At 38.8% G+C, this 26,274-nt stretch overlaps 1 protein-coding gene across 12 annotated transcripts in view; it reads left to right on the forward strand.

Annotated features, from left to right (window-relative positions):
* TUNAR (transmembrane neural differentiation associated intracellular calcium regulator) overlaps positions 1-26,274 on the forward strand; it is a 165,240-nt gene that overhangs the window by 71,136 nt on the left and 67,830 nt on the right. For 3 of the 12 annotated variants that reach the window (XM_084520702.1, XM_084520699.1, XM_084520704.1), the window contains one exon: positions 23,045-23,180. The exons of 8 other annotated variants lie outside the window; for them this stretch is intronic. The gene's annotated coding sequence lies outside the window, so the exon portion shown is untranslated. Of the gene's footprint in view, positions 1-23,044; positions 23,181-23,611; positions 23,635-26,274 lie in introns of those variants that run through there. One more of the 12 variants, XM_084520703.1, reaches the window with a different exon arrangement.

Here is a 26,274-nt window from a genome sequence, read left to right on the forward strand (position 1 = left end):
TCATACAACTTTGAAGTCCATGCTACTAAAATGTTGCCTTTTTTTTGCAGAATTTGTAGCTTCTATACTTTTCTCTAAAGCCTCTTGATAACAAATAGCTTTTGGAAAATGCCAGTTCTTGAATGAGAAATTAAAGGTCTCAGTGTCCATATGTTAAAGAGTAAGAATGTAGTATGTAGTCACGGAAGAGAAGTATGAAAAGAGTATGATTTCTTTTTCTCAAACAAAATGCAAACAAAACAAAACCAGCCAAGCAAACAAAAAATAGAAGGCAAATAAGAAACCTCAAAACTTTTAGGCAATGTTCTGATTTATTCTGAGTCTGATCCATGGATTTTGAGTGGGTTGTAGTAGTGCTTCTCATGCAACTATTTTCAGTTGCAGAAGTTGAGCTGAAACATAGCACAAGTATTACATATAATATTCCATGTGAAATGAATCAGTTCCTTTCTACAGGTTAAGAGTACAGAACAACACTTACCAAAGCTACTTGCTGTTCCCATAGAATGTTAAGGAATTATCCCACACCAGTAGAGCTACACAACCTACCAAGGTCTTCTTCCTGGCCTGATGCAGTCACAAAAGAAGTGGTGGGTTAAGCTGATGCACTTTGATTCACAATTAGTGTGCACATAAGTTTACATGCATAGTCAGGTGCCAGCTTGACTGACAAGTGGCAAGCCATTCAGTCATCACAATAGATTTGATTTGTAGATGGAGTGAATAAGATGTACTCAGAAGGACAGTAACCAAGGTTTGCTGATACATTAAGTAGCTGTTAGGAAGTGGTAACGTGATTACTTGTGATCATTGTCTGTAATTGCAAACAGTAGAGTCTATCACCCCTGACCCTGAGTGCAACCTTGATGAGCAAAGGCAGCACTTTCTTTCCAAACAAACAAAACTTATTTTTGCCTTAAAAAGTTTTGTTTGTGATGCAGAAAATGAAGACAGCTCTAGCAGTAACATGCTTGGTCACATATCGTTTCTTTTGTTATTGCTGCTGCTATGAATTTTTATTGAGATCTCCAGGAAAATATATTACTTTCAAGTGCTACCTTTTGAAAGCTGCTTCAGAAATAGGAAACAAAATCATCAGCAGCCTTTGAAAATGTTCAGTAGGAACTCAGGTCTTAGCTTCTTTCTGTAAATGCCTGAAACAAGGCTTGGTGTTTCCCAAGGAAATAAATATCCCTTAGTTCTCAGATCCTTGAACTTGCTGGCAATGTGGAAAATGCTTGAGAGTCTACATTCGTGGTTCAGGAAACAGGACTTAAAACCATAAGGTATGCTTTGAAATGCAGCAGCAAGCACAAAGTTACTCAAAGCCTCAGCAAAGTAAAGTAATAAACATGATGACTCTGGCTTTCTTGTACAACATTTTTGGAGCTAATTTGAAGTTGTGCATTCCCAATGCAACCAAGGGCTTCAAGATCTTAGCCAGCATATTTTAAATGAGGCCCTTCCAATTGGGATGGTCCCAGTGTTGCACTGAACTGCAAAATGATTGACTGCATTTACATCATTAACTTGCAGAGAACACAGATAGCCAACTTAATAAATACAGTAATAAAAAGTTTGAAATTCTTGCTACTGTCATGATCTTGTTATTCCACTGGGGTCACTCCTTACTACTCTGGTGTCGTGGTTTAACCCGGCTGGCAGCTAAACACCACGCAGCCGTTCGCTCACCCTCCCCCCTCCCTCTCTGGGACGGGGGAGAGAAATGGAAAGTGAAGCTCGTGAGTTGAGATGAAGACAGTTTAATAAGACAGGAAAATAATAATAATAATAATAATAATAATAATAATAATAATACAATGATGATAATAGTACTACTACTAATAATATGTACAAACAAGTGATGCACAATGCAATTGCTCACCACCCGCTGACCGATGCCCAGCTTAACCCCGAGCAGTCCGGCCCCCTCCCCCCGGCTAGCCACCCCTATATATTGTTTAGCATGACGTCAGATGGTATGGAATACCCCTTTGGCTAGTTTGGGTCACCTGTCCTGGGTCTGTCCCCTCCCAGCTCTTACTGCACCCCCCCAGCCTGCCCGTTGGCAGGACAGAGCAAAGGCTGAGATGTCCTTGGCTTAGTATAAGCACTGCTCTGCAACAATTAAAGCATCGGGGTGTTATCAGCACTCTTCTCATTCTAAGCCAAAACACAGCATTCCACCAGCTACTAGGAAGAAAATTAATTCTGTGCTAACTGAAACCAGGACATCTGGTTTGCTTAATATGAGTTAGACCAGTACGTGTCCAAAGACCAGAATAGTGTCAGCCTTGGATGGGATTTGGTGATCTTCTTCTGGTCTTCTTTTGAAGGTGGGTGGGATAATTTTGCTTCAAGCTTTCAGTGCATTGAATGCAAAGGCAAAGTTCTCTCTCTCAATCTCTCTTTTTTTTTTTTTTTTTTTTTTTCCTCCCCCTTCTTTGCTTCTGCACATCATCACCATTGGGCTGCTCACAGTACAAGCATAATGAATGCAGTCTCTATCCCTTGCTATTTCCAGCAATGCATGCTCCCCACCCCCACTTAAAAAACATCTTTTCATGTGTGTAGCACTGTATTTGACAACCTGTCAAATAATCCTCTTGTTCAAAAGTGCCCTTTGTGGGGGGAGACAGGAAAAAAGGAAGATGGAAACTTTTTTTTCTTTTTTAATGTTATTAAGAGTTCCAGAAATACCCTAAACACTTTTGCAGCCTGCCAAAGGCACGCTGAAGCCTGAAGTGTGTGTATTGCCTGCCCTTGCAAGTAGCATGAAAGAGTCTGGAGATTCAAATGTGGAAGATGGCCAAAGGACCCTTTAGGGTAGAGAAACCCCAGCTGAGCACTGTCCTGTTCACCCTGCCTGGAGGAAGACATCTCTGGAGTGAAACAGTCCCAAACTCACACTTGGGTTTCATCTTGGAGGGATTTAGTTGGTTCCCACTCCTAATCCTGGACTAAATTAATGGAATAAAACATGGCAATCAGGCAGACACCTGAGAATGAGTAGTGAAGCTATTTTCTTTGAGACAGTAGAAAACTTATCAGCCTTTCCCTCCATCCCTCTGTGTCTGTTTCCAGCAGTAAGAATGAAGTGATATGTAAAATACAAGGGGTTACATCAGTTAATTATTTATACACAAATATCTGGAGATTATTTAAGTTACACAAGAAATCAACTCAAAAGAGGAATGTTTTGTGAATGTTTTGTTTGTCTGGAAATAGGGTTGTATGAATGATATTTTAAATTATCTTCAGCTTTTGTTCTTTTAAGAGCACAATAGGATTTGCCTAGTACATTCCTTGCACTGCTCACTTTTGGTTTTGCATTCTAGTAGATGTAAAACAGCAGCCATGGACTGTCACTTCATCCTCAACTCCATAAATCTCAAAGGAGACTTTATGAATGATTGGTTCTAGTGTCCTGATGCATTAGGAAGAAAAAGATGTCAAATTTAGGATATCACCACTACTTCAACATGTCAGTTTTACTATTGCTCTAGCTGTGTTTGCCAGATATATTCAAAAATGCATTTACGTTTTTATTACTGTGAAATACAAGAAAGTCTATCTCTGTAAGAAATTGTTTGGGCTTATTTGGTTTCACACACATACCCTGTTAGAAAGAGTAATATAAAATAACCTCTTTTTTCTCCTGAGCATAATGATGCTACAGGTAGCACACAATACATATTGTTCATTAATGAAGTCATTTGCTTTAATTACACATGAAAGCTAGCACTCTGGTGCCTCAGTCAGCAAAAGGGAAAAGAAAAACTGGGAGTGGTGGAGACACACTCCAGGCTGTGGCCTGCTATATCATCCTTTGCTTTCTGACAGAGGGTAGTGCAGATGATATGGAATAAAGTTGGTATCCATGTTTTGTAGGGCAGCCACCTTAAAAGACACCTCTCCACAATAAGTTTTGACCTCAAAGGTTGGTTATTCCTCAGCATTACTTGCAGAGAAGCAGGGGAAGTGCAGGAGAGTGTGAAGACCATGTCTGAAAAAGATGAAGGGAAAGAGAAGGAATTCAAGAAGAGAAGGACAAAGGAAGACAAAATGGAAGAGTGAAAGAGGCAGTAGAGGTCTGGGAGGTGGTTTCTCCATTGAGCTGGAAGCCACAAGCCCATGAGGTTCTAATTTTGTCCCTGGCAGTGAGAGTCTGCTCCATATTGTTGAGAGGATGGAATAATGTTTATTTAATTGCATGGCCTCAGTAGGTAAACATTTTTTGGAAGAAGGAATTTATGCAGGGTGGGATTCCAGTTCCCTATTAATGCAGGTGCTGGTATCTGTTTCTATGGTTACAGCTGCAAAGCACAGCTCTCTGCCTCTAAGTTGTTTGTAAGTGTATGAAACTATCTTCTGGGGAGCAGAAATTTCCTGCACTTGCTACCTTCCCTGAGGTAATACCTCTCCTTTAAGAACTGTTCTGAAATAAAGCTAGGGAAAGGCTACTCTTCCATTTTGACAGCAATGGGGGAAAGCATAATTTTCTTACCTGCTGAGTAGGTGTATGTGGTATAAATGAGGCATAATGCAGGCAAACAGAAGTGTGTGAGAGCAGGCTTGCTTGTTTGAATACTCAGCATACATCATTTTCCCAGGAGTGTTTCTCAGTTAAACTCTTCTGGCCTCCCTCTTACTGTCATTCCTATTCACCTCAAAGTGAAGTGCTGTGGCCTGTCTGTGCTGTTCCCTTCCATCCAAGGGATGGTTCAGAGACATGTGGGGTACAGAAATCTGTGAATAAATTCCTTGGATTACCAGAGAGAGGGAAACATAAAACGTAAATATTGGTAGAAGTGGTGACAAAGTGATGAAAGCAGCTCACTGAGCCTAGCTTGTTTGTCCAGTGTTTTGAGAACTATACTTTTTCTCTCCAAGTAACTGGTTCCCTGTATATTGGATTAATGGTTCTCTTGTCCTACAACTTTTTTCCAGATCAAACTGGCTTCCAAAAGGAATTCTGTTCCTTTTCAAAGACCTTCTCTGAATGTTGACTTAGAAGTCAGTCACTGAATATCTAGCTTTTGCTTAGGCAAAATATCTAGGCAATTTGCCAACAAGCACAGAAGCTGAAACACTTTCTAAACTGAATTTGAATTGAAAATGCTAGCACACTAAGGCAGTGGGGTTTGGGGTATTTATTTATTTTTTAAATTTATTTATTTTATGGATACATATACCTTGATGTGTGTCTCCAAGTTTTAGAGACTTTCTTGTCTCTGTATTTGCACTAAATCACCAGTAAATAATTATCTGATGTGCTCTTGTATATATAAATTATATATAATTTTATAAGTATATATTATATTATATAAAATAAGTTTAATTATCTTGTTTTCAAATCTAATATGGGAATTAGTCATTGGTAGAAGGGGATACGACTATCTAGTCCTCTCCTAATAAGGGTTGTACAGAGTAATCACAAATTCTGTGACTCTAATGATTAAGCTTAGCAAGCAGACACATACGTGCACAATTCCAGCTTAGATGTTTATTGAATAACTACTCTGTAATGTATAGCTTAATACGAAAATTTGTACAGGAGAATTTGTCTGAACTCAAAGACAGTTAAAAAAAAAAAAAAGAGGAAAAAGGATTCCAAGATATGAATTAGAATGCAGAAGGACTAAGGTGTGGATTTGAGGGAAACAGAAAACGTGGAGCAAGGAGCCCAGAAAGACGAGCAATTCTGTACTGTTTGTTACCAAACCATATTTCAACAGCATATTTTTGTAACTTTTGTATCTAAGCCCTTCTCTCCCTTTGTACTTCCAGAGATTTTGAGGTGCACCTGAAATTTCAGACTCATAAAACGGTTTTCTGAGGTTCTACCTCAGAAATCTTTCTGCACAAGAGAGAAGGAGCTTTTGACTGCTGCCTGTATGCTCAGTCTCTTTGATTTCTGCATATCAATGTACAGTAAATGAAGCAATAAGAATATTATCTGGGAGTTTCAACTCTGCTCTCTTCTGCAGTGATGAGAAGACTGTATCCTAATATTTAAGAAAGGGCTTTCTTTTTCTTAAATGCCCTAGAAATAATTACAAAATATATCAGTGTATGTGACACTTGCCAATTGTGCTACTAGCTTATTTCAGTGAAGTTGCAAGAGGAAAAGACAACGTCATTTGAGAGGCAGGTTCATTCTTCTATCTGCCAAAGAGAGTCTTTGGGACCTGGAAAATGTTCTTTATCTTCCAAAATTCTGTTTGTCATTATGAAATGGGAGAAGAAAAAGCAACAACTACAACAAAAAACACTTTTCTTGTCCTATTCTTGTTTTATTATGTATTTTGGAAGCTGTTTGCATGTTGGCTTCTTTTACCTCTGTCTGTATACAACGTCTAGCATAGGAGGACTGTTATTTATGTGTATCTGGAAGTACTTCCATGAATATTGATGTAGTACTAGGTTCAATAATAGAAATCTGCTCTTGTTTTTTTTACAAAAGACAACTAGATTAGATTTCTGTTTGCTAAAAACCAAAAACTTTCAAAGTTTATTGTAAATAATCTCTAATGAAAACAAACTGAATGATTATAGTCTAGATTCCCTTCAGAGTGATTTCTTGTGTGTTTGAAAAAAATTAGTGTATTCCCCCCCCCCAAAAAAAAAAAAAAAAAAAAAAAAGCTGCTTCGCTGCTTCCATTTGTGTAGAATATATCATAATTTAATGAAGACAGCCATCTGCTCCTGAGTAAAATCTTAATTAAGCAATATAGGAATCAGTATAAAATCAGCTATAAAACAGTTAGTATTTTATAAGTGTTGCCAGCAATGTATAGCAGCTACTATGTAAAAAGTTTCTTTAAATATGAACAGCTTTCATCATACTTCAGTGTACCAATAGGGTTATAAGGCTTCCATTGTGTGTAGCTGATACTGATACCACAATGTCTCCTTGGTAGAATTTTAGATTTCACAGCCGCAGCTAAAGCCTTGAATTGAGAACTGGTACATCTATCGTATTTTAAACTTATTAGTAGTGCTTTTTTTTTTTTTTTTTTTTTTTCTGTTTCGTTTTTGTTTCTTTTCTTTTCTTTTTTTTTTTTTTTTTTTTTTCCTTAGCGTCACATTTAACAAATTCTACTGCAATTCAAAGAGCTGAGGTGTTCAACCACTCCCAGGAAAGTAGGGCTGATCACATGTAATGGTTTCTTGGGAAGACAAACACTATCACTCCAAATGCCACTCCCTTCCTCCTTCTTTACCCCACATTTTGTTCCTGAGCATGATGCCACACAGTATGGTGTGATCATTTCTGTGGTCAGTTTAGGACACCTGTCCTGGCTGTGTCCCCTCCCAGCTTCTTGTGCACCCCCAACCTCCTCGCTGGCAGGGCAACATAAGAAGCAGAAAAGTCCTTGGCACTTTGTAAGTACTGCTCTGCAACAACTAAAAACATGGGGGTGCTATCATCACTACTTTCATCAAAAGTCCAAAACAATGCATTGTGTGAGCATCTATGAAGAAAATTAACTTTATCCCAGCCAAAACAAATGGATGCACAGTTTAATGAAAATAAAAAACTCAATAAGCAACATCACTGTGCATAAGCACCTTTTCGCCCCTTTCTGACAAATTTCTTTCTTCCAAGTGTGATTTATTTCTTTGCAGTGTTTCTAAAAATTATTAAAAGATAATATGCAAAACAGCAACTACAGCTTGCTTGGCAAAGATATAAAATTTAATATCCATGAGAACTTTGTCTTGCCTTGAAGTTGAAGTAACTGTCCAGATTAAAATAAATAATAATAATAACAGAAAAATGAAAGAATAGTTACACCTTGGAATTTAGGTAGTCCGCTTATAGATCAAGTCCTTGCTTTTTTCAGACCCTAAAAAAGGGACACAATGAGACTAAAACCATGAGACATACACTTCTCTTGTTACTTCCCGGTGTCTGCTGAGTGAAAGAGAGACTTGGAATTTCAGAGCTATGGCACCAAGGTTTTTATCTTTTTCTGCCTGTACAGCCTCTGACTTGCAGTGGATGTGGGCATTCCCACTATGGGAAAGCCTCGTGCACCACCTACGTGCTGCCTAAGGCTGTCACAAAATAGCCAGCAGCCAAGACTGGGCATGATAAGGGATCAGGGCATACACACACTTCACATCTTCCATCTTTGTTATCTGAAGTACTTCATCTATGACTCAGATCAAAAGGACTTCTAATATTACTTTTTTTTTTTTTCCCCTGAGCAAGAAATCAGCTACTTCGGTTTAGCCCCTGAATAAAATGCTCCAGTGCTGTGCTCAGATGGGTTGTAAACACTGCAGGGAAATGCTTTTCAAATCAAATGTGAAACTGCTCTTTTCACTTATACTCTTCAAATTAAACTTCATAGAATATTAGTGGGCTTTATCATTTCAGACATAGACTATGCAACAGCACCTCTTTTAAGGTGAAATCCTCTGGGGAAAGAACTCAATAGATATCCCTTGAGGATGCTATTCTGCTGTCTGTAGAGCAGTTGCAGTAAATCTAAGAATCCCTCAATAAGTCCCAGCTCAAATTGACTCATTAGATAGATCCCCATCCTCTGTGTTTTGTGCACAGCTGCTTGGCTATGTATGAGAATTTTGAAAGGTAATCACACCTCTTTCTTTAGGCATTCAGCTGCAGTGGAGGTCAGAAGAGCAGAGTTGCCCATGCTGTTTCCCATACAGGTGATGAATGGAAGCAGCTGCTTTTGGGGAAGACATTTGCAAGGCCAGAAACAGTGGTCCAAACCAGAATTTCCTATTAATAACTTTTCTCCTGTATTGTTTCCACTGAAGTAATCTGTTCTGCTGATGCAGATACCCTGAATTTCTATTTTTTTTATTCCTTTCTTCTTTCTAGTCCTCAAAATCAGACAAAATATAGGTAGTCATGTTTACTTGGCCCATCCAGCTCTCACTTTGTGACCTCTTTCCATCATATTCCTAGACCTCTACCATCCTGTCCTGAGGCTGTGACTGCTTGATTCCTTGGATATTCTCCTTTACTGATTTTAGACAGTCTTGGCAGCTCTGAAGAAGGTCTTTAGTTTGCTGTTGCTCCATGTTCATATTTATAAAGATGTTGGGTGTATTTCAGGTATCACTTTATAGAAATTTAGTATGCATCTGACTCTTTTCCTTCCTAAATAACTTTCAGTTTGGTTAATAGAACTGTGTCTTTCTACTGTAATGCAGGCCTGTCTCCAGTCAGTTGACTCTGTCCATTTGTTCTCCTCTCTGAATAGAGTTTCCAAATTTCCAAGGTATTTTTAAATAAAGGGGTTTAGATGCATCCATAGTAGAATAGAAGAGATATCAAGGTCACTTCTTTGAACAGCTGAGGACCTTCTCATTACCTCAGCAGGTGTACTTATGACCAACAGAGGGACATCCCTTTGTGATGGGAAACAACTCCAGAAGGGCAGGAGGTCCCCAGGGCTCCTCAAGGTGCTATCTGAGCTTGCACCTGTTGAGGAAGCCACTGTCCCCTGGTTTTACCAGGCTGTGCTGGGCCAGGACCTGCTAGGCCCTTAGGCTGCCTACCCTCTCTGCCTTTCCTCAGCAAGTCCATGCCTCCACCCACTCCCTCCTCCCTTCTTTTTGCTATGTGCACCCACTTTGTGTGAAAGGCTACCATCGTGTACTGGCAGGCTGCAGAGGCCTAGCAGCCTAATTTTGCTACGGACATGTCTTGCTTGATAGGTCTCTATTAGGGATGGGATACGGTTTTGTTAAGGACAGACCTAGTGGGCATTACAGTAGTGTCCTCATAATCTGCTGCTGGCAGACCCTTTTTTGTCTTCTCTTTCTTGGTCATGGGGAAGGACTTTGTATCTTCAGGACTTTATTAGGGCTTCTGTGGTCTTTGCAATTTAGTGAGGTCTGTTCCTATAATTACAATTTAGTCGTCAGATTTGAGCTGCTTTATGGTAGCAATAGAGAAATATAAAAATTATCTAAATGATACTTCCCTTGTTGCTATCATTTCTTTGTTCAATGTTAACAGTGAAGTTTTGTTACATAGAGCTCCTGACCTGAAAAGCCTGTGTCTGAGTGATGGAAGAACCAAGTGATATCCTAAATGGAGTGCTAATAGGATGTGATGTGGCTGTTTCTCTGAGAAGAATTAGTCCTTGGTTTGGGCAGACGGTGCAGAGGCTGGTTTTAGATATGAGGAAGCAGGGGCAGGTACTGATGGTGGAATGGAACTGTAACTTGGGCAAGCCTTGGATCCTGGGAAAAAGAAGTTGTTTAGACATGGCTAGCAAGAATGAGAGATACTGGGAAATGTGGTGAGAGAAGATTGCTGCAGAAGTCAGTTATCTGTGAAAGCCATAATGCAAATTTTTGACGATGCTTTAAAGACCAAACTTTTTTTCTTTTTGCCTGCCATTCCCCTAATAGCATTCCTCTGAGAGTATGTTCTGTTTTCAGTGGGACTACCAACAGGTATTGCTTCAGGCAAAACCTAAACCTCATAGTTGAGGTTCCATATCAATGACTTCTGCAGTTGAACTTGTACAGATTAGTGATTATTCTAGTTCTTATCTATATTTGTTGCAATTAGATCACTCTGCTATAAGTCTATAAAAATAACAAAATTTAAAACTGGATCGAGTGGCTATTTGCAGTATACATCTTTTGAAGGAGACATCTTTATTGTGTATGTCTTTTATTTGCAAATGATGAGAAGGTTTTTGAGACATGAAAGACAGCCTAAATGTCAATTTTTGCAGCTCAAAATATGAGGAAATGTATATTTATTGAGCAATTTTACCTGACATCTGCTGGACTGTGATTGATAATTTGTGCTGAGATCAATAGAAATATCCTGTAATTATAGTGTTAGTTTGCCTGTGAAACCTGGCTTCAGGACTGAAGAGAGAAAGAAGGTGCCCACATGTCACTCTTGACATTTTCTCAGAAGTATTGCTGCCTCACTAGCTCACCTATCAAGCATGGTGAATTGCATTTCTTCTCATTGATTACTAGCTTTCCTGTGCAGCTGAAGGCATTGCCAGCTATTCCCTGACATGATGTAAAATCCGCTGAATGCTTTGGCAGGTACATTGTGTTAAGAAATTGTATTTTTAAAGTGCCATTAAGCAGATGTTATTAATGTAGATTTTTCATCTCATCTCTGAACTGGCAATATCTGTGTTTTAATATGTACATATGCATCAAAGTAGACATGTCTTTATACCAATATTTTTCTATATTGTAATGATACGCAGTTTTGGACAGAGTATTTGTAAATGATTTTGAAAAGAGTTGGCTGAGAGAATGATTTTATTTATCACTGTCACGAATATTTAAAATCCACAGGGAGGGTGTTTCAGCCAATAGCGTTATAATTTTGAACACCTCTTTTGACCGGGCTTTGGAAATCACACTCTCTCCCTGAATACCCTGAGGGTTACATGTCCCCTTGTCAAAGATGGCATGGTCGTTATTCACTCATATAGTGCCAGTAGCATTCAGAGGCAGTAATGGTCTTGTAGTGATCCATGTTATTAGATTTCAGTGGTCTGACAACAATTTACCAAATGCCACTTCCTATATCAGGAAGGGCAAGCAAATTAACTTGTCCTGTCAGCCTCAGCACCAGCATGCATACATGCTTCCTGGAACATCAGAGGCATGAAAATCATTAGGGCTATTTCTGATTCATCTCCCTTTGAAATGAAAACAGGTATTTATGGAGAAAATACTTGGGTATTCACTGGTTCATTCATATCACACAAGGGCTTCTGTATGGGACTCAGCTCGTGAGGCATACATATGAAACCAGTCCAGAGATTCCCTTCTCTAGAGCATTGGGGCATTTGTTACATGCTGGCTGATTCATTCACTCAGGTCACTGGACATGTTCGTTTTCTCTTGCAGGTGATAAGTCCTGGCGCAAAGCGCCGCTGGTTGGATCTGGGCAGTGGTTGGAACCCGCAACGTGGGTCTATGTAGAAAAGGGCCGGGTGCCCTCTCTTGGTCAACTTGACAATAGCATCCAAAACCGAGACTGAAGTAGAATATGGGAATGAAACAACCCGATTGCTTCAGTAATGGAACGAGGCTTAAAAGTTTGTGACCAAATTAAGAAAAATGTTTATTTAAATGCAGGGCTAGGAGCTACAGATAAGAATCTAATCCCACAGTGCTTCTCTAGCTTTGTGTGAGAAATGGTAGCCCATCCCAACAGCGGGACTAATAGACCTCTCTGCTGTTCCTTAGGTACTGATAATAGCTACAAGTGAACAAGTCAACATTCCTTAGCTTGGTGTTGTTACGGTCTTTCCTGTTTGTCTTATGTCATTTATCACAGCTGTGTTTTGTCATGTAATTTGCATTTTGATGAAACACTGCAACTAGTTATTTCAACGTGGTAGCAGTTGAGTGAAAGACATGGCATTGAAGCATCATTCATGCATGCCAATGTGAGCGCTTTAGTAAGGCTCATTGGAGACCCCCTTAAATTTGTAAGGTTATTAATTTTATCAGCAACCCAACCTGCCAGTTCAGAAACTACAGTATGGAAATCTTTTAGTAGAAGAGCATGTTCTGATAGTAAACAGTCGTTTATCTATGTGTAAGATAAATGGTCACTGAGACTGTATTTAACTTTTGAATAAAAATACTGATTAAATAAAAAGAATGTTTGATCAACCTTTTGTTGGTCAGATAAGAATGCCTGTGATAACTAGCAAAGCTGCAGTGTAGTAAAGGAGACTTCATCTACAGAAAGTCCTTGTCATACTAATAAATGAAGGCATTCTACAAAGGATTTAAAATATGTTTATGAGACTCATAGAAAAATGGATTTTTTTTTTTTTTTTTTTTTTTTTTCTGAAGACCAGCCCTAGCTATTGACTGTGATTGAACTCAGCTTTTTTAAACTTGCCAAGGTTGTAGCCCCATCCTTTTCCTGAGCAAGTTATCTTGTCAATTTATTGATGGGTAAAGGGAACATGAGCTGGAGCAAAACTGGTTCTGAGTACTGAAGTTGTAACCTGCTGCTGTTCCAGGCAAGTTACCTCCTGGTGAGATAAGAAGACAGAAAGTTAAGTAGCAAACAGAATGTTAGAAGTTGAACTTATGCGCTCTATTTCTAGCTCTGCTATGGGCTTGCTATGCGACTTTAAAGATATCATCAAATCTCTTAACTAATATAGTTGTTATCTGAAAATAAAAAACTCTCTTAGGGATGTTTCTACATTCATACGTAAGCTGAGTTTTATCAAACACCCTTAAATGCCTACTAAAAGGGCACTATTTAAAGCTTTGTTACTGCTTTGCTGGCAAATTGTTGTGTGGCACTGATAAAGATATAGGGCTTGCCATCACAGGATATCCCATACTAGTGGTATGATGTTTGCATTTACATGGGTATGTTTCATATTAAATTATTCACTATAGGTGAAACTCTGATGCTCTGTTAGGGATGAAACACAAAGCACCTGTATGCGAGTCTTTTGAAGAAGTGCATGACTTTGTCTTCTCATCTTGGGGAAATTCACCCAGAAGGATTCAGAAAAATCTTTAGGCTGAACAGAACATATTTGGAGGCAGAATGCAGAACTTGTAGCTTTGGGCAGCCATGTGAATGAAGACAAAAGAGAAAGATGGGCCACAGTGATAAAAGGGGAGATAACACCTGAGATATCTGAAGGGTCCAGGGAGGAGTGGTAAGCCATGAATCAGAATCAGTTGTAGTGCTTCACTTTTAATATGAGCTTAACTCAGAGCCCTTGACATTCTTTGCAGATGGTGCTGCAAGTGGCTTAGTGGACCTTATTGTAAACCAATTCTTGTTCTTCTACTAATTAAAACCAGAATGCATTTAATATTGAAATGCAAAATACTCCTATCATTTACTTGCATTCTTCTACTTGAGTTAGCAAGTCAAAACATCCGTACGTGAAATGGGACTGCAATATGCTCAGGCAGTATATATACAACAGTCATCGATCAGACAAAATATTTCCTGAGACGCATGATAAAAAGCAATCCATTAAAAGCCTTGGTGCCCAGAACAGACTGTGCAGATTACCCACCCCGGCTATCTACTGCCATTCCGTATGGAGCTTTTTAGTTTATAAACAACAGTGGAGACAGTGTTAGGTTTTCATGTGCTTTTATTACTAATTAACAAAAACAGGACCGACATTTGAACATTTGCCCTGTGTTTCCAAAGGTAGGTGCTTTTGAGGCACGTAGAATTGACTCTCCTCAAGGCTATACCTCATTAGTTTACTGATGTTGCATATCTGTGTATCTCCTGGAATGGAGTAGGTGTTTTACACACAAATGAAAGATGTGGGTGGAGGAGGGAAGAGGGCTGAATTGTTCACTTTCCTGCACTGCAGCTTCTGTAATCTTGTGTGCCACGGCCAAGTGAATGTAAAAGACCATAAGCAAAGTTTGGAGCTGGTATAAATTAGTTAAGTCCTATTGAAGTTGACAAATGTATCCTGGGCAGCTTCTGTGAAGAGTTAGTCTTGCCTTATATTTGCTGTTGTGAACAAATGTAAAGAAGAATCAGGCCTGAGGTCTCAGTTCTTGTTTACACATACTAAAAAGCCATAGGAAAACAGGGGGAAATGACATGTAAGTAGAAGTCTTAAAATATTTTGAGATGAAGAGATTCGTAGAGAAGTATACAGGTAACTTAACTGCACTGAGGCAGACAGATTTCAGGTGTCCTCTTGGTGAGGACAGAAAATCAGGGGCACAGAAGGATTCCTGTTCCAAGCCATTAACTGCCTCTTTTTTTTTTCTTTTTTTTTTTTTTTTTTTTTTGATATTTCATAGGAAACCTAGGTTGGGAATAAAACTCTCAGTCTATTTGACAATTCCATGGGTTAAAGCACAGTGCAAATGCTAGGAAAATACCACATGGAAAAACGAAATGCAGTTTCTGAGTAATTAATCGCTCGGCACTGGTAAAGCAATGTAACCATTTATTAAAATAGACAAGGCTTTTTGTGCGATTCACAGCTGAATTGTCTGCTAATTAAGAAAGCACTAATATTCGTTTAGACAATAGTCTTGTCAATAATTGTGGGTAAAAGGAAGCAAAATTTTATAAACTGAAAGAAAATGGGATGGATGGCTTCTGGATATTGAAATCTGAAAAAAAAAATAAAAATCTGAGGTTGAGAGATATTGTTACTGAATGGTACCAGACGCTTCCTGTCGAGTGATTACATTCTATTAGACACCTGCCAGGACACTTTTCTCTCATCACTCATCATTATAATCAGTCATGGTTTTATATTGTATCTAATAATATGCTCTAGGGAATACTTAAGCATGTTGTGAGGGAATAAAGACAATGGGAATAAAAATATGATTGTATTATGTTGCTTGTTTACCTACTGAAAGAAATTTCTGTATCTATAATGTGGTATAAAAATAATTTTCAAATGTCTGTGGGAATCTCGTTTCCAGAAAAATCAGTGAGGGACAGTCCAAATGCCAAATGGAGTTTGGGCTATATCCAGTAAAGGGCTTGGGTGTTGCAGACAATACCTAGTGAATTATATGGCTGGCAGAGAGGTTTGCCTGGGGAGATAGGGCAATCCAAAATGAAATACAGAGTTGGGATGCCCTACTAGTAACAGTAAGTGCAGGGACGTTCTGTAATACATCCTAATTTATAGGGCATCCTAATGTCTAATGTCTTAGGGATGCCTGTGTGCCTAAAACATCTGGGCTTTGCCTAGTACATCTGAGTTCTTCAGGTCTAACAGGTACATTGCACAACCTTAGCCAGATATCAACTTGATCTGGGGACATCAGACAGAAAATTATTTTTATTTAGGGTGGCTTTTTTAGTTGCTTTTATTTATTTATTTATTTTCCCCCTGGCATACCCCACAGTGTTTTCTGACCAAGATTTCCCTTTTCTCTGTGCCAGAAAAGTCTACACACTTCTTCTGTGAACCTTAGGGGTAACCTTTTGCATATCTAATCTCAGAGATCTATGATGTAAAGTTCTGCTTCTCAGTCAATCATTGATAGTCCCTTTATGATCAATGTAGATGAACAGGACTCTGAGTGAAGTTTTACTGTACTGTAAAACAGAAGGGCAAAATAGAAGAATCACAGAACTGTAGGGGTTGGAAGGGACCTCGAAAGATCATCAGGTCCAACCCCCCCGCCAGAGCAGGCTGTCCAGACAGGCCTTGAATATCTCCAGAGAAGGAGACTCCACAACCTCCCTAGGCAGCTTGTTCCAATGCTCTGTCACCCTCACTGTGAAGACATTCTTTCGCATGTCAGTGCGGAACTTCCTGTGCTCTAACTTGCAGCCATTGCCCCTTGTCCTGTTCCCACAAACCACTGAGAAGAGGTTGGCTACATCCTTCTGTCTCCAACCCCTCAGATATTTATATACATCGAGGAGATCCCCTCTCAGTCTTCTCTTCTCCAGGTTGAACAGACCCAGGTCTCTCAGCCTTTCTTCATAGGGAAGATGCTCCAGGCCCCATATCATCTTTGTGGCTCTCCACTGGACTCTTTCCAGGAGATCCCTGTCTTTCTTGTACCAGGGAGCCCAGAACTGGATACAGTACTCCAGATGAGGCCTGACCAGGGCAGAGTAGAGGGGCAGGATCACCTCCCTTGACCTGCTGGCCACGCTCCTTTTAATGCACGCCAGGATCCCATTAGCCCTCTTGGCCACAAGGGCACAGTGCTGGCTCATGGTCAACCTGTTGTCCACCAGGACCCCCAGGTCCTTCTCCTCAGAGCTCCTGTCCAGCAGGTCGTCCCCCAGCCTGTACTGATACTTTGGGTTGTTCCTTCTCAGGTGCAGGACTCTACACTTGCTCTTATTAAATCTCATTTGGTTTCTTCCTGCCCATGTAGAATCCTGCCTAAAAATATTAATTAATATTAATATTAATTTTAATTTATTAATTAATAAATATTAATTCTCCTGCAGGAATCTTAAGGTAACTAGCTCAAGGTACACTTTTAGAGAGATGTGTAGATATCAGTGACCTTCAAACTCTACATTCCACTGGAGATTTCAAAGTCTCCCACAATAGAAAGTCAGTGGAGGAATTAGTATAGAGTGTGAAATGGTCATGTCTCCTCCTCTCCTTCTACTTCTCCATCTCAGACTTCTCCTTCCAAAATTACAGGAATTGTACTTAGTTGTAATCTGTTGTGTTTTTATGATCAGAAAATCAGTTGTGTTTTGTTACTGGACTTTTTGCAAGTCTCAGTCTGGAAGCTTACATATCTTCTGTTTTGCTTTCTTGAAAGTCTTGTGCTGAGAGCGAGGATCATTGGATCTCACATTGAATTACAGTGCCTTTTCTGGGAAGCTTTTTGTATGTTTGCAGTATTTCCCTTCTCTGAAGTTTGTTGTTGTGTTATTTGTATTTGGAATATTTTTGCTCTTGAAAATAATGAGCATAGTTAGTATGATGGTGGAGGAGCTGGTATTCACGTAGTGTGCAGTCCTTCTTTGCTGCTTCTCCATATCTGCTTTCAGTCTGCATTCAGAATTTTCCAGATTCAGGGAGTTGTTCCTTGTGGGCTGAGTGAACTTATTTCATTGAGTGTGACGTTGATTGGTAAGATGCGTCTTTTACAAATGCAATTACAAGTTAACTTGGCTCTAAAACATTTTAGCTGGTAGCTAAGGGTTTTAATTTTCAGTTTTCTTAATAGAGAGCTGTAATGATTTGTTAAAAAATGCTGGAACTCTTGGAAACCCATAAGGTTTATGAACTAAACCCCCCAATGAAAGGAAATCAACTAGTTGCTGAAAAGCTGGGTCAAAGAGGGGACTTGATCTAACTTTAATTCAAATAGTATTTTGAATTAACATGTTGCCTTTATCATCAAAATGTTACATGTACTGGTAAAGAGATTTCAGTCTGGAATGCCTATTAATACTACATAGCTTTAGATTGCGTTACTTCAGGTCTAAGCAACTTTTCAAGCTGAAACAGTTTTGTATTTGATAGTTGTATATAGTAGATAGTTGTGTTTTATAAATAGTAAAACACCTTAAAACCAAAATAACTTGTGTGCCCAATCCAATCTTTATGATATAGTTCTAAAGAGTATAACATGAACCAAATCCCAGGATGTGCTGTTTATGGACTGGACCTTTTGGAGGATCAATATACATCTACGTATATATATATATCTCACAGTTTTCATTTTCAGGTCCTTTCCAATGACCACTTACATAATCACCTGTTGCCAATCTGTTAACAATCTCTATGTAATATAGTACATTATTAATGAGATATAACAGATAACAACAGGTAACTTGCAGATATCCCTTTGGTGAGAAACTGCTATTTGCCATGTTTATTCCAATAAAAACTCACTCATTTTGGTTTTGTTTGCAGTGTTGAAGCTGAGGAATGAAATTTCTCCTGATCGTTTATTTTTCAACTTTATACTAAATCAGGAGGGAGAAGTTGAGTCCTCTCAACCTTGTAGTGATAGGACGTCTGAATCCAGAGATGAAGTCTGCTTATCTATGACTGCCCTGGATGATTTTTGGTTACTAATGCTGGTGATTTTGACAGCCATGTGAATTATACGTTGCATAACTGATGGCCCTAGACTAAACACAAAGGAGGTAATTTGCTCAAGGGGATTAACATCGACATCTTAAAGAGAGAGTCCTTAGAATGAATTCAGCCATGGGTTCATGTAAGGGCTATCTATTGCTATTTATTATATGTAATTTCAATCTCTCTCTTACACACACATGTCTTTTAAATGTTTTAACAGTCTTTGTCTTAAACATTACAGAGGACCTATCTAAACATTGTCATGACATTCAAGATCTTGCTAGGGAAAATGTACTATCCAAAGACAGGAAGAATCAGACTGATGATGATGATTGTTCATAACAGTAAAATTGTCAGGCATAGGTTTACCAAAGTCATGAGGACAAAGTTTAGGCCAATAAAAAGTGCACTGGATTAAGGCATTCTTGTGTTCAAATCACTCTCTTCATCCTATACTTGATCATGTTTATGTTAGATTTGGAAGTTCTTGGATCTTTCTGTGCCTCTCTATAGTGATATATCTCTCTGTAGTTCTTATAATAAACCTTAGTGATACTAATGCACCATAAAAGTCTGATTTCACACATTCTGAAATTTACTTTGATTAGTGACATGAATGAGCATCTAATTTATCGCAAAACTCAACCAAATTCCCTAACAGTTTATTCAGTGAAAGAACAAAACTTTACTAAGTCTTTGAGACTCACCTGGTTCCTGTCCCAACCTTTGACTCTAATTAGGTTCATCAAAGTTTTTAGGAAATATGGTGACATTATGATGGAACAGGTCAGAGCTGCAATATGACATGAATTTTGACCTTGTTTTATTTTATAACTTAGGACATTCTTAATCAATAACCCAGTCACTTTTAAAAGTAAGAGGAATGACTGCAGATGATTTAAAGTTGAGCATTAAGACAAAATAAATAAATAAATAAATTTCATTACCCTGACTGAAAATATTCTGGAAACTGATGAAGTTTTCAGTAGCAGGGGAGTAAGATATTAATGTTAAACTGAAAATGTCATGTCAGTGTCAGATTTATTCTCTTTTGAGAGATCTCACAATGGTGTGGAAAAGCAGAATAAGGAAGGGGTGAGAGGAAGGCATCTTCATCCAGAAAGAAGTTCCTAGCCAGTAGACTTTTGTCTAGGATGTTGTTGAACATAGAAGAACTGAATCAGTGGAAGTTGCACAGAAACTTGGGTGTTTCTGAACATTAGATGAACACGTACATTGAACACAGTCCAAACATATTAATGGAGGAAGCAGGCTTGGTGAGGTGGGAATGGGAAGCTGCTATTTAATAGATCAAATCACTGGACTGGAATCTTAATTTTATGGTCTTTATTTTCATTGAAGCACAATTCAGTGGTGGATGATGATGATCCTTATGACACTGAGAAAGTCCTTCTCTATTTACCAGTCATAACCCCTTGAAAAAGAAAGAGAGAGGGAAAAAAAAAAAAAAAAAAAAAAAAAAAAAGGAGGGGGAGGAAGAAATATAAAAAAGAAGACAGAGAAAAACAAAAGCCTCCCAAAGAACCCATCTCAAAACCAAACTGGTTTAAGAGCGGGGTTGAAGGCTGATTTTCTTTTTGTCTTTTTTTTGCTTGTTTTTACCACTTGCTAATTCCTTGGCCCAGAGTTGACTGTTACGATACTACATATACAAACGGCTAAACTCTCTACAGAAACCGCAGCTTTTACCTCCCCTCTGGCTTAGCCTTTTTCATGAGGTTATTATGGGTATGAAAGGTATGAATGTTTTTATTTCTATTACTAAGAACTTTTCCTCTCGTTCACACCTAAAGTAGAAAATAAAGACAAGGAAAACTAGCCAAGCAGTTGTCTCTCTCCCTCTTAAATCACCTTGATCTTTGCTGTACCAAACAGGCTTATTCCCCAGCTTTGCCTGGCTGTTTGGTAGTCTGGTAAAGAGATGAATGATGCTTTAAAAAATGATTTATACAAAGTGAGTTTTCTGAAGAAAATGCTGAAAATGTCTTCTAGTCTGTTTCCTCTTGTATTGCTTAAATTCTTTCTGCTCAGTCCAGCTATTTGGACTGCTGCTCAATCAAGCTCTTTCTTAGAATCCATTTACTCACAGTATTAAGGCTCTGCCAGGGTCACCTCACTCTATTTTCATGTTCATCCTAAAGGTTTCACCATCTTTTTCTATTTTACTGCAGCTCAAATCTCCATCTAGGCTCCCCATAATTACCTATCCCTTGCTCTTGTGCCTTAGGCTTTGCATGTTCAACAAAGATCCTCTGCACTACTTCATTCCTGGCTTTTTCTGTTTTCTTTTCTGGTTCTTGACATTACATTGACTCTTTTTTGGGCTGCCTTGTGTCTGCTGGCACCCCACCCCTGGCTGTCTGACGTGTTGTGATATTAACAACTAGGCCATCAGTGCTGTCTTTAATTGCTGGCACCAACAGCTGATACTAGATTTTAGATCTCTCCCATCTGTGAACTTTGATCTGATTTTTGGAGTTAATACTCCAGCCTCCTGGTGATTCAGAAAGGTGCTGTTAAAACTGCATGCAAGTAAATCATCTTCATGACTATGAAAATAAATTTCAAGTCCAACTGTGTCATAGTGCAGAAGTAGTAGAAGGTATTAGGCCCTTTCTTGTATTTGATGCTCACTGCATGATATACTCACCCTTATTGTGAGTAGCACAGCAGCAGCTGTTCTCAGGTGACAATCAGACACTGCTGAAACAGAGCTGGTGAAATACTAACTCTAGTATGTTGAATGACTACAGAGACAGGAGTTGGACTTGATGATCCTTGTGGGTCCCTTCCTACTTGAGATATTCTATGATTCTATAACAGAAGAATCATAGAATCAACTGGGAAAACTGCCATCAAAGTGCATTAGAAGCTATAATGGCACTTAAGAATCTTGGGAGTATATTGAAAGCCTGGCATGTAATAAACTATATATATTTAACATGTAAAATGTCAACAGTGGAGCACTGTAGCAGCATGGACATCGATGGGCAAGAGTGCAACAGGAGTGACAAAGGAGATACTAGCTGCCAAAAGCCACTGTCAAAGTGGTAAGAAGATGCTCTTAAAGCTGTCTCTTGATCTACACAATGTATCGCTATGTCCTGAAGCAGATACAAAATGCCAAAAGATAATGCCTGGAGAGTTTCTGCTTTTGGGAGCTGGCTCAATCCCCAGTGGAGGCTGGTTGGTTTTGTTTTTTTGTTTGTTTGTTTGTTTGTTTTTCTTTTTTGACTCCTCTAGGCACTGTCACCCTGGAAATGATGCAAGAGCTGGGCCTCTCATGGCATTCCAGGGCATTTGATGCAGGTCTGACAGCAGAGACCTGCTGGTCCTCAACAAATTCTCTGACATCCTCTTACTGCTAGATGGAGACGTTTTCTTTCACGAAGACTACTGATCATCCTACTTCAGTCTAGTGGCCTTCATGAAAAGGATGCATTTCAGGCTAGTGGTATGAGAAACCTCTTCATTTTTTCATCATTTTCTGCACTCAGTGCAGGAGGGCAGCAATGTCTTGATAAAGGTGTCACCTTTCTTTTGTGAAGAAGACAATTAGCTGGCTATGGCTTTGACTACAAGCTTTTAAATAGTAATGTCCAAACATAATAAACAGGCTGAAATTATAAAATCTTTACTGTCACAGTTTACAAGTTGTTAGTTGTTTATGCTTTGCTGATTGCTTTCATTCTTCATAGGAATATGTAATTAAAATATTCATATGTAGATTGTGGCCAATTTAGGGTTGAATCCTGCTAGATGCTGAGCAAAATTCTGATAGTGCTGAGAGATCTCAGCTGTCAAGGAAGTAAGAGTCTTCTGCATCTGGCAGAGTGCCTTAACATTGATTTGTTCTTATGTTGGGATAAAACTGGCAAGGAATAGGGAAGCAGTTTAGGGCTCAATTAACAAACAGCCTTTAAAAAATGTATTTCACTTTCTGCCTTAGGCTTTGCCTAGGGCTAGCCCTGTTCACAGAGCGAAGACTTAAAAGAGCAAAACTGCTTGTATACATAATATCCTGTAAACAGTCATTCTGCTCTAAAATACAGGCAAGTCAAAACATCTAAGAGACAGAAATTAATGTCACAAACACCTTTGGACAGGGAGTCAGTCAGGCTGCTATTAGGTCAAATTATTCAGTGCAATATCTAAGTTTTTTTTTTTTTTTTTTTTTTTTTTTTTTTTAAAGTGTTTGCCAACCAGAGCAAAATAAATTCATTTTGGACTTGGGCATGAAACTGGCTGAAGAAGTCATGTGGCTATTGTCTGAGGAGACTCTTGTTTTGTTCTGGTTAGGGAGAATTTTGTGCATGGAGTAGTGCAGAGATCGAGCTCCCTGCAGCTGGAAAATACGTTAGATCCATCTATTAACTATGATGATGGCCACTTCTTTCCTGTGGCACTTCACAAAAGTCCAGAGGGCCTATGCTGTACCTATGGGGAGTTTTGTTTAACTCTCTTGTGTATTCTTACCAAAGGTTATGTTATGACACAGAGGAATATTGTTGGAGAGGTGTTTTAGAAGAAGCAATAGAAGTCATCTCTGCAGAATGATGGTGGCTGGGTCTGTGGCCCTGTGACCCTTCTTCTAGGAGGAGCTAATTGCTAGAAGAGGTAAGCACCACTGACCCCTTTCCTGTCTGCAAATCATCTAGGAAGTTGGGGAACTGAGAGTCTTCAATACATTGCAATCCTTGTACTCCCTTAATATGGTCAACTGCTATAACACCTTTGGGTGATTTTCTTCTGAGGTTGTCTAGAGGCCTTTGTGGGCAAGACATGCACTCATTCGCTTTATCTTGCTAACTTTATTTCTGATTATCTGATTTTATGAGATCTTTATTTGCTCCTCTTTCCATTCAAGATTAATTCAGCTGGTATTAAGAGAGAATAAATCCTTCCACAGCAAAGTGGTTCACTTGGAATCTACATTCAGTTTGTCTATACAGACTTTCTAAGTTATTTTGACAGTGCCAAATGTGAGATCTACTTAATATTTTTGTTTTGTTTTGTGTAAATAGAGGAAGACTGTCTGATCACACACTTTCTTGGCTCCCTTTGGAGAAAGGTACAGTATAATCTTCCTGAATTAAGTTAATTCAGAGTTTCTCAGCACTGCAAGCAAAACTGAATTTTGCTGCACCAAAGATGGAGCTTGGATCTGCTCTTTCCATTGGGAAGAGAAAGAGAAGCCACAAGGGTATAAAGATTTGGCACAGGGAAAGAGTGTCCCCTGGGGAACTGTGCTTTCTGCTCCTGCTTTTTCAGGAGCAGGGTGCAAGGCTGACCTTTAGGAAGGACTCACACCACTTTGTTTCTTCAGCAAAATAAGTCACAGCAGCTAGTACACAGGGGGCTTATACCGGCTACAATAATTTTGAGCAACCCAATCAAATGGTCTCTAAGAAATGCAATAATATCTTTGCATTCTTTCTTAATGAGAGCTTCTGCGCCAAGCTTATATGAAAGATAGAGCAAAGGATGTGGACTGAGGAATGGAAGGCATTCCTGTGCAGGTCTCTGCCATCTCACTGTGGTCTTTGTATTTGAGTCTGTAACAGAAGGAGCTGTTCTATCAGTAGCAGTAAGAGGAAAGAACATTCTACTAGGCTCTTACAAAAGTTAGACAATATATATGTGGAAATTACATTTCAGTTGCACAAACTAAGGATTAAAAAATAAGGCTTATAGGCTCTTTTTGTAAATCTGTAGTCCCTTTGAAAGTTAATTGATTGTAAGCATCTGAATAACATGCATCTTTTATGAAAGGTTGATTAGTGACTATATACAAACTCAGGATCACTTAAATCTATCCAAATGGTAGTAACAGATCTAAGTACGTAAAATGCTATAATAACTATCACAAGTGACAAATTCTTAAAGCAAACTTCTTTTGTGATCATAGTTGCACTTTCTGGCAATTATTCTTGATGGGGAATTGAAACTGCAGTTATCTAGATTATGTAAATTCAGTTTTGCACTAGAAATTTCATTTTATTTTTTTTAAGACATTATATTTAAAAATGCTACGGTGTTTCAAATTTCCACTTGAGAAGCTATCAGAATTTTAAGGAGGAGTCACAGTTAAATGTTACTATCAGTTAATGATGGATAGTAATTTTTTCATCTTTGCTGAGACCGGATTTTCTCCTGCAGTCCAGGATATTTGAATGTTTTGGCTTCTATGGAGGTAAAGTCCTTCATTTTCTTCCTGTGATATGTTTTGATGTAGCACCTGCTGATACTCCTGATAGAATGAATTATAATCTGGTTTCACGCGTAGATCTCATAACAGTGGCATTGACTAATTTTCTTTTGCTCAGTTTTATTTCATTGTCTACCCATATCATTTCATATTTTAAACTGATAAGGCATGAAATTGTCTACTAATTTGCTTGTGCAGTGCCTGGTAGACCTGAATTCAAGCAGGATCTCTCCATTTTATGTCTATCGTAATTAGCTGTTCATGTTGCATCCGCAGGAACAACTCCTCTGAATTTGAGCTGAACTTTCAAACACTCTCACTTTATATGGCCTTTTCAGTCATAGCTATTTTATATGTTGCTAATCATGCAGAATCATGCGGAAATGTTGCATGTCTTTATCTTTGATGCTCTTCTCAGCTTTCTCAGCTCTTCTCGTATTATCTGCTCCTTTCACTTATCTCATTTTCTCTATCATTCTGCTGTGAGTGTTCATTTATTCCCTTCTCAGTCAAATGGCTTACCAGTTTCTGTGGTATATCCCACAAATTCCCAGTGGACAGCCTTTGCTTGTTTTTTGTTGCTTGTCTGTTTTGTGTGTGTGTGTGCTTATTTGACTGGACCCTGTGCAAATTGACAAAATTCTGATTGGATTTAGTAGAGTTGATTGTGGTATGGATTAGGTCAGAGTTGTTTTGTTAATAATGTAAAGTGTCCAAAAAACACATCATGAAAATGAAAGGAATGATTAAAAAGGAAGTCTCCTGGCTCTCTTGCAAAAGTTCCAGCAGGTTATTTCCAGTTCAGATCAGAATTCCTTCAATGATCTCTTCCCTGGTGCCTTGATATTTCCAAATACTGTCTCATTTAGAAACCAGAAGGGTAAACATACTTGCAAATGAGACTGAGTCTGGTAAAGAAAAGAATCATTCCGACTTTTCAGCTCCTCAGGAAATGATGGCTGCTGAGTGTGTGGGGAAGGCTGAGCTTACAGTTAAAAAGCACAGTTTGTTATAAAAACCTGTGATCCTTTTCTACCTACATGACAAATTTCTTGTAAATCCCTTAATTTCTTTTCCCACCTTCAGTGCCTGTAGAAAAAGAAGCAACACAACTTCCTTACCTTGCAAAGAAAATCACGAGACACGTTTTTGTTTCTTTTGCAAAGCAGCTTTGTTTCTATCCGTTGAGAAGCTGTTTGGGATTCATGGACTGAAGGTACCTTTATTCTTTTTTTTTTTTTTTTTTTTTTTTTCCTGTGCAAAATATCTGCACCTCTTGACCCCTCTTTCATCCACTTCATGTTCTAGTTGCTTGTCTTAATATAAGTCTCTGAGTTGGCAACATTTCATGCAGGGGCACTGCACTACCCTCAGCTTCTCTGCAATTAATATTCTGCCCTGTCTCTTAAGCCCGGCCCTGTGTTCCTAATGTCAGGCTGGCTTTGTTTAATATGACCAGCAAGGTAGCATGTGTTTCCAAGCTGAGTCTAGCTGCCATTTCTG

Source organism: Aythya ferina, assembly GCF_964211825.1.
Source record: "Aythya ferina genome assembly, chromosome: 5".
In the NCBI taxonomy this organism is placed as follows: Eukaryota; Metazoa; Chordata; class Aves; order Anseriformes; family Anatidae; genus Aythya; species Aythya ferina.